The following is a 6,574-nucleotide window of genomic DNA, read 5'->3' on the forward strand; positions in this document are numbered from 1 at the left end:
AGAATTGTTATTTCGACCAGTTATCTCTCCTAATGGTACCAACATAAATACAGCATGGAATTGTGGACAAAATCTTTAGTTTTGCATCTGCAAGACTAAATCTCATCAAACGGAGGTTCGTGGCTCAAATGCTGAATAAATAGTGGACCTTGATGTGAAAAGGTTTGAAAACCACTATTTTAGAGGCCTTAATAATGTTATAAAGTTATCTATCAAAGATTTAAGCTCCAGGTCAGTGTAACAGAAACCATGTGCATTCCCCCAATTTTCAAAAACAAACTGTTGCGTGGAATCCAAATAAACCACAGAAATGATCAATGGACATAGTGGCCGAATTTGGTATTGCAGCGTGGGCCCAAACACATGAACGCGCTGGTCCGTTGACTATCATTGTGCACGTTCACGATGACACGTGAACGCTGAATGCCTGCAAATAGTCAGCGGCAGCGCGTTCATGTGTTTGGGCCCAATCCATCCCAGAATGCACAGTGAAATCGCCTCATGCGCTTTTGAGCAACTTAATGCAAGTTGATGGGAGGAGAACTCGGGTGCCGTCTCTATTCATATATACTCTAAGATGGGACCGGCAACTACTGGCGATAGCAGGCAAAGAGGCGATAGTCGAAAAGGGGGGCGGAGGAACGTCGCCCCAAAAACATGAAAATAGTTCATCTTTGGGAGTTTGGGACGACATCATCCGGCGACAGCCAATCAAATTCCTGTGCTGCTTCGCTTACCCTCCACGTGGAGCGGTGATACGTTGACATTACGTACGGTAATGACAGCAGGAACGCCCACTTGGAGGTTTTTAATCGGGCAGAGTCGCCGCCGTTCGCCTGCTATTAACCCATTTTGACCTGAGATCAGATTCTAAAAATGTCTTCTACATCCTGACAGTTTTCTGAAAAAGCTATGTTTCTATGTCAGTCGTTCTTCGATTTTTCAAAAAATAGCAGACCTACAAGCTCGTAGCGTGCCACTCGGTGGCGCGCTATGAGCTTGTAGATCTGCTATTTTTCAATAGCTAAAGCATAACATAATGCTAACACCAAAATGGGTTAAAATGTAGTGTTAGGACAAGTTGAAGTGGGTGGAGAGGCAGGAGATCCGCTTAAGCGAAGCATGGCAGATTCACAGGTCAAAGGCAGAAATGAAATAAAAATAAAAACATTGTGTCCACATACATACAGTATAGGTCATTTATTTTTAATTCATTGTGTCTACTGTAAATTGTCTGTCTGGCGGCGGCCACAAGCAATGTCGTCAATCAAAACAAACGGCACCCACGGGTCCAGAAGAGAGAGAAAGGACTGTTGTTGAACTTTGTAGAACCGTGTGTGCAGCTAGCGCATTAAGCAACTAGTCGACTAGTTTACTAGTTTTTTTTTTCCCCGATTTTGTAGGCCTCAAGATCAGGTAGATTATAGTTATAGTCACCAATGTACACAGTTTTTAAATGTACAAATATTTAAAAAAAAGAAAAACATAATAGGTGGTTAAACAACTAGTCGACTAGTAAACTAGGCAACTAGTCTAACGCCAGGGCTCCACCGGACGCGTTGCGTCTCCGTCGCGTCGCGTCAAAAAACGCACCGGTTCAATTTTAATGCACGCGTCGCGTCTCCGTCAACGCGGGCTGTGTAGCCACCCTTCATTGATTAAAAAGGGAACATTCCCTGACGGTGACGGAGACGCGACGCTGACGCGCCCGGTGGAGCCCGGCCGTAACTGGTAAAAATTACTAGAAGTGAATGCCCTAGTGTGTGCGTGTATGTCTGTGTGCCTGTGTGCGTGTATGTCTTGTGTGTCTGTGTGCTTGTATGTCTGTGTGCCTGTGTGCGTGTATGTCTGTGTGCCTGTGTGCGTGTATGTCTGTGTGCCTGTGTGCGTGTGTGTCTGTGTGCCTGTGTGCGTGTGTGTCTTGTGTGCCTGTGTGCGTGTATGTCTGTGTGTGTGTGTCTTGTGTGCCTGTGTGCGTGTGTGTGTGCCTGTGTGCGTGTGTTCATCACAATGAGCCGTGGAGGTGGCCATCTTTTAAGTATGGAATAACCGGAAGTCTCTCAAGGCTCAATACTAGTCTCTCCTGCTTTCCGTTATTGTGAAAATAGCTGAAAATAGCAGATCGACCAAGCTTTGATACGGATTCTGGGGTTGAAGTGTTTTTTTTTTTTTTTTTGTAAAGTGAGGTGAGATTTGATATACATCAGCAATTCTCAACCTATTTTTTCAAAGATATGCATTTTATACCACCCCGTTTGATAGGATTTTCTTTAAATGTACGGGACCCCAATTTCGATTTAACCCGGAGAGCGCTCTCAGAGCGTCTGAGTGGCGTGGTCAGTGAAGGGGGGGGGGTCTGTCTGTCATGGGAGGGGGGGAAACTGCTCCTCCGCACATCTTCTTCTTAACCGTCATCTTTTCCTCCCGTTTTGCTCAGCTGAAACAGCAGAGGAGAGAGGAGAGAGTTAAAACCAGGCAGTGACACGTACAAGCGTCCACGTTCTTGTATCGTAGTGACCTAAATGAGGATTACGATTAAGGTCGACCCGATCCGATCACGCGATCAGAAATCGGGGGCCGATCGCGTCATTTTCAAATGATCTGAATCGAATCGGGAGCAAAAAAAAACACATAATCGGGACATCCCTAGTATGAATGTTATAACCACCATATCATGATACCAGACTGGATATTTTGGATTATGGCATAAACGTGTTCTATAAAAATATAAATATCGGATGGGGGATCGGCAGATACTCAAATGATCGGAATCGGATCGGGAGCAAATAAAAAGAAGAAAAAAAAACGTGATCGAGACATCCCTAATTATGATAATTAATTATTATTACTGCAGGGTGACAGGCTCTATCTAGGTGATATCATTTCTTTTAAAGAGTCTGTTCTTTCTTTTTTTTTCTTTTCGTACTTTTGTGTTCACTACTGGAAGATATAGTCTCAACCACCACCACCAGTCAGGCAACCGACAGGCTTCTTTTGTGTAAAACCCATTTAGGCCTGAAAAAACGTTCGCTCTGAAAGAATATATATTCAAAGATTTGTGCCGCATTTTTTTACGATTTTTCAAAAATAGCAGACCTACAAGCTCGTAGCGCGCCACTCGGTGGCGCGCTATGAGATTGTAGATCTGCTATTTTTCAATAGCTAAAGTATAACATAATGCTTAGTTAAAACACCAAAAGGGGTTCCCGCCCAAAATGGGTTAAAGTGGGAAATTTGGTATATAGTATTTTTTATTGGCCTAAAATATAGTCTATATACATACATTCATGAATCTGACCGGCTGTCGGCATTGAGCAATTATTTTAATAGCGGTTCATATGTGACCATACATACCATTAACATCCTATATATGGCAAGATTTTCAAATTTTCATTATGCTTCATGTAGCATGCGACATGTCAAACTAGGGGGTTTTCATGATTCTGAATCCATTTCAAGCATACGTTTTGCACAAAAAACACTCCTTGGGCTAAAAATGGCCATAGCCACTTGCCCAAATTCCCCAAAATGTGCTGACCTCATCACATTTGTGATGATTGCAATGGCCGTTTTTTTTTAGCCCAAGGAGTGTTTTTTTTTGTGCAAAGCTAATGCTTGGAATGGATTCAGAAATGTGTGTATACAGCAAGGGGCCAGTGAGGCTATTCAACGTTGAAGGTCTGGGTCCTAGTGGTAGGAGGAGGGACTACAGGCGGACCCGTGGATTCATGACCGGGAAACCCCGTGCAGCTGGGCTTTAACATTGAGCGCTCGGTTGCCCTACGTCACCCCGGACCTCAAAGTTGAGGTCCGGAGGAGGGACTTCCGGCAGTCTTCCGGGTGCTTCAAAACGCCACTGAGCAACTTCCACTGACATGAATAGCGGAGGGGGCGGAGCTTCGCGCCAGTTCAGTCTCTATCCTTTTATATACTCTATGGTATACAGTAGGGACAATCATTTAGGCCAATAAAAATGAACTATATAAAAAATGTCCCAACCCACAACCCCGGGGCTGCCAGTGTGTTTTCAAAATCAAGTTGATGGTACTTACATGCTGGACCGTCATGAATCGTTGAGGAGCGAGAGAGCATGAGCGAGAGAGAGAGAGAGAGAGAGAGAGAGAGAGAGAGAGAGAGAGAGAGAGAGTTAATCAGCAACATTCAATGCACTTTTAATTTCATGTTTTAGAAGACTGCCTTAACCCATTCAGGCCTGACGTCGAAATTTAAAAAAAAAAAGGTTTCTAAATCATGACAATTTTCGGAAAGATTTGAGGCACATTTTAACGATTTTTCAAAAATAGCAGACCTACAAGCTCGTAGCGCGCCACTCGGTGGCGCGCTATGAGCTTGTAGATCTGCTATTTTTCAATAGCTAAATTATAACATAATGTTTAAAACACCAAAAGGGGTTCCCGCCCAAAATGGGTTAATGGTTAATGTGGTTAACACTCCCAACGCGGATCGCGTATCAATACGTTATCAATTAATCAAACGTCGGGTGCGGATCACGTATCAATACGTTTCAATCACTTTTTTATAGCATACTTTCATTCATCTTTTTACCCACCCGGACAATGAAGAACCATCGCCCTATCATTGCTGCTTAGTCCCGCTCACGTGATCAGAAAAAAAAACCAAAAAAAAAAAAACCCCTCCCCTCCTGAAAACAGGAGGGCGGACCGCTTTACGTGTATAAACCAGTGTAGAATGGCTGCGCCCATGCCGATGTAGCCCGTGTGTGAAAAGAATCATATTTCACCTAACCTCGCCTCACCAGGCTTTCCTCCACCTATTGGCTTTTATACTCGATTCCCCCCTCCCCTCCTGTTTCTCCTGCAGGAGGAGAGCCTTGCGAGACGGGGGCTCATGTCTCGGAAAAAAACATACGGAACGCTGTTACGCTGCCTAACACATGATCTGCAGATTCTGCACCAGATCGGCAACACACATGGACAGATGCATGTTTACTTCTTCATACTGTAGCGACCAAACGATCCCCGAGCCTACAATACTACGAACTAACAAACGAACCACAGTATCGAGAGGGGCCGCCATGACAACAGACAGTCTACCGTTGGTGGATCACGTATCGCCATGCAGAGCCGTCATAATCGGAGATCGCTCAGACGTGTGATTGTAACGCTTTTTTATTCATTATAATTGTAGTGATAAGACCGCAATGAACGCGTCGGGGACGTAATCGACCCGGGTGTAATGTATAACGAACTTTTCCGCGACCTAAACCGTGGTGTTGTCATCTGTGGAAGTCATTTTTTCCTTCTCGTCGACATCACAGCCGGGTGACGCTTTTTCCCCCCTCCATCGCCCCCAAGCTGCATGCCCATAGCCTGGCTTGGCCAGGCTATGGGCATAGCGGGGATTCACTGAAGATTCTTCCCCGGAGGAAACATCAGTGAACCCTCGCTATGAGTCTGGCCGTGCCAGGCTAGCATGCCCAGGCATGTTCCCCTACACTAGCTTGAAAAACAAAATCAGCTGATGACAACGCGTCTCACCGTTATACTATAGTTCTGAACCGAACGGTGGAATGGGACTTTTTATAGCCGTACGGATCAAGACTTTTGCTGCCCAATGTGCCCATGACCCCCCCCCAATGTTACTGCGATCAAAACAATGAAAGCAGTGAGATAGATTAGGCGAGGCGGCAATCATCATCAAAAAGAAAGCATAGTTATGAAGGTTTATAGTCAGACATTGACAGGCAGATATAACAATAAACACAATAAATATGCTATACATCCTATACATCGAATGAAAGCCCTGAATGTGTACTTTTACGAGGAAAAGAGTAAACATTGATCCCATGTACAGTTTGTCATAAATTGGATACTGGGTGGATGCACATTGCGCCCACCAGATATAACTGCAGAGAAGACATGGACCCGAACTCAATATTCACAAAATAAGGCCTATAGCGACATATAAATACTATATACCGTATGAAACAGAAGACTCTCTGCTTTCATAAGGAAAAAAAATTGTACTGTAATAATAAAAAAATCACACCCCTGTGAAGTGAGCAGTGCAACTCTACTTCTCTACTTATTCACTACAGCTCGCTATATACGGACTGAGGCAGAAAGTCATGTAAACCTTTTATTTACAGTTTGGTCTGTAAACTTCTACTGTAATAATAAAAATCACACCCCTGTGAAGTGAGCGTTGCAACTGTTCTGTACTTATTCACTACAGCTCGCTATATACGGACTGAGACAGAAAGTCATGTAAACCTTTTATTTACAGTTTGGTCTGTAAACTTCTACTGTAATAATAAAAATCACACCCCTGTGAAGTGAGCGGTGCAACTGTTCTCTACAGTTGCACCGCGCAACTATAAAGAACAGTTGCACCGCTCACTTCACAGGGGTGTGATTTTTATTATTACAGTAGAAGTTTACAGACCAAACTGTAAATAAAAGGTTTACATGACTTTCTGTCTCAGTCCGTATATAGCGAGCTGTAGTGAATAAGTACAGAACAGTTGCAACGCTCACTTCACAGGGGTGTGATTTTTATTATTACAGTAGAAGTTTACAGACCAAACTGTAAA

General features: G+C 43.8%; 1 long non-coding RNA gene across 1 annotated transcript; it reads right to left on the minus strand.

Moving 5' to 3' along the window:
* Window positions 1-1,166: 1,166 nt before the first annotated feature.
* On the minus strand, window positions 1,167-2,434 carry LOC306914109. The gene is made up of 2 exons (XR_013788645.1): window positions 1,989-2,434; window positions 1,167-1,880 (listed from the first exon to the last, which is right to left on the minus strand). It is a non-coding gene; the product is annotated as an uncharacterized lncRNA (long non-coding RNA).
* Between the last annotated feature and the right edge of the window lie 4,140 nt (window positions 2,435-6,574).

This window comes from Electrona antarctica (genome assembly GCF_951216825.1).
Source record: "Electrona antarctica genome assembly, chromosome: 21".
In the NCBI taxonomy this organism is placed as follows: domain Eukaryota; kingdom Metazoa; phylum Chordata; class Actinopteri; order Myctophiformes; family Myctophidae; genus Electrona; species Electrona antarctica.